The sequence below is a fragment of the Grammomys surdaster genome, unplaced genomic scaffold (assembly GCF_004785775.1).
Source record: "Grammomys surdaster isolate TR1022 unplaced genomic scaffold, NIH_TR_1.0 173, whole genome shotgun sequence".
NCBI classification, from domain to species: Eukaryota; Metazoa; Chordata; class Mammalia; order Rodentia; family Muridae; genus Grammomys; species Grammomys surdaster.
This window is the reverse complement of record NW_021604621.1, coordinates 435,273-442,229: the sequence shown is the minus strand read 5'-3', so window position 1 is coordinate 442,229 and position 6,957 is coordinate 435,273.

Here is a 6,957-nt window from a genome sequence, read left to right as displayed (position 1 = left end):
TTTAAAAAAATCTTTACAGTTTATTATAAGTAAATGTTTGATGTGTATAACCTTTGTATATATTTATATACCCAAGGCTGTGCAAAATTTCATTGAGTGTAAAGGAGTCATAAATGAGAACCATTTAAGATGCCCTGTTTTATGTTTTAGTGCTTGTGGGCCAGACAGACTAACACACTTGGTTTTTTTCTGTGTATATTTTTAAGACTCTCCACTGCATATTTCCAGGCTCTTGCAGACACTAACAGTGCCTCGAACAGGCACGCATCTCTTTCTGCGTTTTAAAGTACTTTCCATCCGTGCTCTCAGTTGCTTCTTTTCATATTCAATAAAGAGACGGAGTAGGGAGGAAAGGAAATGCTGTATTCAAGGCTGCACAGGGATCAGGACCAACGGCACCCAGAGTCTTCAAGTCAAGCTCAGTGCTTTCTACTAGCCCTTGCAGTCACCTATGGCCCTGAGTTCCGTCCAAGTATGAGACATTTGTACCCTAAGATATGGTTGACTCTTGAAAGTCACGTCGCTATACTCTGATACCCCATTTCTTATTTCCACAGAGGCTGAAGTTGTTTCCTCGTTAAAGGTCAAACTAGAGGTCTTCACATATAAGAAATGGCAGCAGGGCTGGAGAGATGGCTCAGCGGTTAAAGAGCACCAACTGTTCTTCCAGAAGTCCTGAGTTCAATTCCCAGCAACCACATGGTGTGGCTCATAATCATCTCAGACCAATGTCTTGCCTATCCTAAAACAACAAGAAATGGCAGCATGTTGGTAGGCCTGGTGACCCAAAATACCCATATCTTAAAAGTAGGCCAGGAGTACGATCAAAGGTTAGATGACAGGGCTGAAGCAACATGAACATTGTCTCCTCACCCAAGCACTGTACACGGCTAAGCAAATGTCTGCACTCACAGTCAGCTTGGTTTAGCTGCTCATCTCCTGTTAGAGCTAACCACTTGGTCTCAGAAGGGCAACTTGTCTCTAGTTGATGCAAAGATGGGGAAGTGTTGATTTCTACCGTCAGTGTGGATGCCAGCGGTGGGCAGCATCTCTTTGAAGGCACAGGTGGGGGCAGTGATAATAAATAGCTCAAAGCTCTGACTGTCACTTGACGTGTCTCAGGGGCAGAGAACATAGGCTTGACAGTCACTACCAGAGGCTGTCTTGTCTTATTCTAACATACTGGCAACCATCCAAGCAGGACTGAGATAAATCACTGAGCCCAAAGGACCCCCCTCCACCCCCATTATTTGACATGGAAGCTCTGGCAAGCATGGCTCTGCAGAGAGGGGAAATCTTGTTCCTTCTTCCCTCTGGGTTTCTGAGTGACACTGAATTTCTCTTTGTGCTGTCACTTGATCTTCGCTCTCTCATCACCATGACAACCGAAGCTGAGGAGCCAGCGTTGAGATCAATTTCTTCCCAATAGGCATTTGTGGAACAGCAAGCGAGCACTGTAATATTAGGGAAGCAGACCATTTTTAACCCTCTTTCCATGCTTCAGCCATGGTCTATGGCAGAGAGCAAATACTGTCACTTGTAATTCCAGGCACTTCATAACTTCCTGTCTTCAATCTTTCTACATGAGAGTTACAAATCGGATTAGCTGCAGATCAAGTACTGGGCCTCCTGTCATAGCAAAGATGTCACAGCAAAACAGTCCATGCACTATAAGATTTATTAGGTCAGGCCAAATCTGTTCTGAAGACTTTGGCTCCTCAGGCTGACAGAGAAGTATCCTGAATTTTCCAATTCCTCAAAAACCCAGAGTCTCCTAGAATGGTCAGAGAGAGGGAGATGCTGACCTCTCAAATCAAGGTTTTGTTAATATTTACTGCTTTGTCTGTAAGAATGGCAAATGTTAAGACTCAGGTCTGAAAACTTCCTTTTGAACCCATAGCACCTAGGGTTACAGCGCTATCCCAGCCTGTGTCCACTGTGGGTAGAAAGGGGGCACATACTCATTTTCCACACCCATCACTGATCTGAGGAACATGGGCATACATCAAATTAAAGTTTAAAAATTAAGTTAATAGCTTTTAAACTGACACAGCAACTATGCACGTTATTGGGAGGGGTTATTCCAATGCATTTATAATAACAAGTTAAAGACAGGATCCAGGAAATTGGCTTATCATCACCTACAAAGATTTCTTTGTCTTAGGGCTATTCTAATTCTAATTCTTCTGTACTGGCCATTTTGAAGGTTTTTCTCTTCTTCTTCTTCTTCTTCTTCTTCTTCTTCTTCTTCTTCTTCTTCTTCTTCTTCTTCTTCCTCTTCCTCCTCCTCCTCCTCCTCCTCTTCCTCCTCCCCTTCTTCTTCTTTTTTCTTTCTTTTTCAAGACTACACAATCTCCTTTTCTTTCTTTTTTTTTTATTTTTGGTTTTTGGAGACAGGGTTTCTCTGTGTAGCCCGGGCTGTCCTGGAACTCACTCTGTAGACCAGGCTGGCCTCGAACTCAGAAATCCACCTGCCTCTGCCTCCCAAGTGCTGGGATTAAAGACGTGCGCCACCACCGCCCAGCTTGAAGGTTTTTCTTGTTGTTTTGTTTTTGTTTATTCCTGTTAGTCAGTAATCCCACTCTCCTATATAGAACGTAAAGAGTTATTTCTCCTATTCATCCAGATCATTGCCTCCTTTACTCATTTTTTGTTCCTTTATTCTCACACCTTTCCCATCTTCTAGTGCCTGAGAGACTCTCCAGTGTTTCCACGTGTAAGTGAGACCACAGAGCACTCACTTTTCTGTGCGCCACTTATTCAATGTAAATGCTGTATAACTACAAAGCTTTCAGATATTCACAGAATTCTCATGGTCATCATATAGTGACATTCTTAGTCTGGGAGTAGGGGCTTTGTCTGAGGATAACGGTGTAAACGTCTGTTGAACACAACCATGGAAACCTGTTTGAGCAGCAGAACATTCTTGGGAAACTACTGCGCATGTTAAAACCAAACCAAACAAAACAGGTTTGCAATGCAAAATTACTCTTTGTTTCTTGAGATAATGTTTCATGTATTGTAGGCTTGTTTTGAGTATGCTGTGAAGCCAAGGAAGATAACTTTGAACTACAGTGATGAAATTTTAAGTTTGCATCAGCATGCCTGGCTAAAGGTTATTCTTTATAAATGTAGGAGATTCTACTAATATTTAACATTTCTGAGATGAGGATATTGTGATGGAAAAGAAGGGGCACAGGCTATTAGGAGACCTGACTTTGGTACTTGTTTAAGTTCTGTCCTATCACCAAGAAAATATTGGATGAGTGGCTTAGTATTCTCCTGTCTAAAAAAAAAAAAAAAGGACAATCTTTAGCCCATTAACCTCAGGGTTCTTTTGGGGGCAGGGCGGAGGTAAGAATTGGGTACTTTTTTAGATGATATAAACTACTTTAAAATCCATGAAAGTTAACATTTACTTATTTGTGTGTATGGATGTTTGTGAACATATGTTTGCTACAGTACTCATGGACAACTGGTGGGAGCCAATCCTCTCTGCATGTGTCATAGGGATCAAAATAGGCCTGGCTCAGCAGTAGGTGCCTTTACTTGCTATGTCATTTCTCTCTAGGCCAAAGTTAACTGTTTAAGAAGGACTATGCATCATAATCTTCCAAAACTTTTTTGTGGTATGTGTGTATGGTGTGTGTGCGTGCATGCACGAGCATGCACACTTATGCACATGTGCTTGTGTAGATTTTGGTTTTTGTTTTGTTTTGTTTTGTTTTTTGGTTTTTCGAGACACGCTTTCTCTGTATAGCCCTGGCTGTCCTAGAACTCACTCTGTAGACCAGGCTGCCCTCGAACTCAGAAATCTGCCTGTCTCTGCCTCCCAAGTGCTGGGATTAAAGCCATGCGCCACCACTGCCCGGCGTTTGTTTGTTTTGAGAGAAGTGATATACATCCTAAGCCAGCCTGAAGCTCACCAAGTAGCCCAGGATGGATTTGAACTTGCAACATTCCTTTTACAGTCTAGAATCTAGACATTTCTGGTGTAAAAAAAATTGAAAACACCATAACCGAGAAAGAAGGCAATAGAATTAAAAGGAGAGACGTAAGGGCTGGAGCAATGTCTCCGTGGTTGGGAATCCTTCTTTCTGTTGGAAAGGACCCAGGTTCACTTCCCAGCACTCACATTGGTTGACTCACAAACATAACTCCAGGCTCAGGTGATCCTATGTCCTCTTATGGCATCTTTGGGCACCCACCCACATGAAATAAAATAATAAAACCACACTGTTTCCAAGGAAAAGAGAGAAATAAAATTGGCATGGTGGCTAAAATGGTAATCTTAGCTAGCACTCTGGCAGTGGGGACAGGAAGTTTCTGAGTTTGAGGTCAGCCTGAATTAGTGAGAACTCATCATTAATTCATAAATAAGTAATAAATGTTTTAAAAAGCAGATAGGCAGGTTAAAAACTACCTATTTAAAATATACAAACAGCATTTGCAAGTGCGTATCTTGTGATATTTTCATTTTTCAAATAAAAGTTTTATTCCTCCTCCTCTCTGCTTTTTTTCCATTTTTATTGGATATTTTATTTACATTTCAGATATTATCCCCTTACCTCATCCCCCCCCAGGAACCCCCTATTCCATCGCTCCTCCTCCTGCTTCTCTGTGGATATACCCCTACCTACCCCTCTCCCACCTCCCCATCCTTTAATTCCCCCACACTCGGCATCCACCCTTCATGGGACCAAAGATCTCCTCTCCCACCTATCCCCGACAGGGCCATCCACCCTTACATATACAGCTGGAGCCATGGATCCCTCCCTATGTGCTCCCAGGCTGGTTATTTAGACCCTGGGAGCTCTGGTTGGTTGGTATTGTGGCTCTCCTCATGGAGCCACAAACCCTTTCAGCTCCTTCCGTCTTCTCTCTAACTCCTCCATTGGGAACTCCTTGATCCGTTCAATGGTTAGCTGTGAGCATCGGCCTCTGTATATTTCAGGCTCTGGCAGATCTCTAAGGAGACAACTATATCAGGACCTTGTCAGCATGCACTTCCTCATTTTTATTCGATTGTTTTCCAAATGTTCCTTAGAAGGCTTACATTGCTCTTTTTGGCTTTAAGTTAAGGGTTCAGCCAGTTATAGGGGGACAAAATCAAACCAAACAATGCCACCCCCAGATATGTTAGCCTCAAAAGGGCACAATAGAACTGGCAATTGCATGGAATCAGTAAAAGCCAGAGACAATTGGATATTCCTGTAAAGTCCTGAAAACAATAAACAAAGACAAAAAAAAGTAGTCTAGAAGTTGATACCCAGGAAAAAAAGTCTTCTAAAAATGAAAATACACCACATACAGCAAATTGGGGTTCATCAAAAGCATAAAAGCAATTCTACGGGAACTTGTCCAAAAAAAAAATGGTACTGACCCAACTGCGCAGGCAGAGGCACAAAACACTGAATTCGAATTATACCTCATACTTTATTTAAAAATCCAAAGTGAATCAACTCTTTCAGATTGCTTGTCTAAGGGAGATCATCTCCCAGTTGTCTCTCTGTGGGTGGCTTCACTTAAGATCACAGCACCCTCTAGCCATTCATATCTCAAATGGCAGGACTGCTTTCTATTTAAAGGCTGAACAGTATTCCATTGTGCATGCATACCACCTTCTCTTCATCCGTCCATTGCTGTTTACTTAAGTTACTGTGTATAGTGCTAAAAGGACTATAGGAGCACAGAGGTCTCTTCAACATACAGATTTCATCTCCTAAAGTGTACCTCCTAAAAATCGGAGGATGGTCGCTCAGGTCAAGTGAGAGAGCAAAGAAAGGAAGTTGGTGAAAGGATACAAAATGACTATGGTTATTGGCAATATGTTGCAGTTTTGAAAAATGCTAACAGAGCCATCCATCTGCTGTTTGTTTATGAGTTACTGCAGATACATGGGAGCACAAGATGATGACTATGGTTATTGACAAAATGTTGCAGTTTTGGAAATGTTGACAGAGTCCAAGCATGGTGCCTCATGTCATCACCCGATACCAGTACCTGGGAGGCTCAGACAGGAGGACTGCTACAAGTTTCAAACACACTGAGATAGCTTGTGAATTCCAGGCCAGCTAGGCCTACATGATAAGACTCTGTCTCTTTACAAAGTAAGGGACAGGGGCTTAAGCATGTTCAGCACAAAAAATTTAGAACTATGTAAAGGTAATGTGCATGCTAACTGGGGAGATTTGGTTATTCCATAATGAAGAAACACTTTACAAAATCATGACAATTTTATCTTTGAATTTTGTTTTTGTTTTTGGTTTTTGAAGACAGAGTTTCTCTGTGTAACCCTGGCTGTCCTGGAACTCAGTCTGTAGACCAGGCTGGCCTTGAACTCAGAAATCCTCCTGCCTCTGCCTCTGCCTCTGCCTCCCAAGTGCTGGGATTAAAGGCATGTGCCACCACTGTCCAGCTTATCTGTGAATTTTAAAGACCATTTAAGATTAAATAACACCAAAACTCTAACAATAAAGCAGAGCACACATATGCTGAGTGTTTGCACAGCTTGGGTTCCAGAATCTCGACTCACTGGTAGCAATGAAGGAATGAAGAAAAGACAGAGACATTCCATAAAAACTGAGATATGGTGAGCTGGAAGCTCCCATGGAGAAGCCACAGCATCCCAAAGTGCAGCCCATTTATTCTATTCGTTTGAACCAGGAGATGAGCTATTGCAGTTGAACCAGGAAGCAGGCTTATTAAGGCAACAGTCTTCAGACCTCTAAACAGCTAGGATTGGAAGAAAGCTACAATGGATGTTTTCTGTACACACTGTTAACATTCACACACAGTCCCAAAGAAGGCTTTGCCACACCTCTGAACCCTCCTTGGGGAAGGCTTTTCCACTCCTATGGGTTCAAAGAATTTGGGTCTTTGACATGTCAAACAATACACATTTACTCAGAACTTCACTTGCTTCCTACACATACACACACACATTCACACACACAC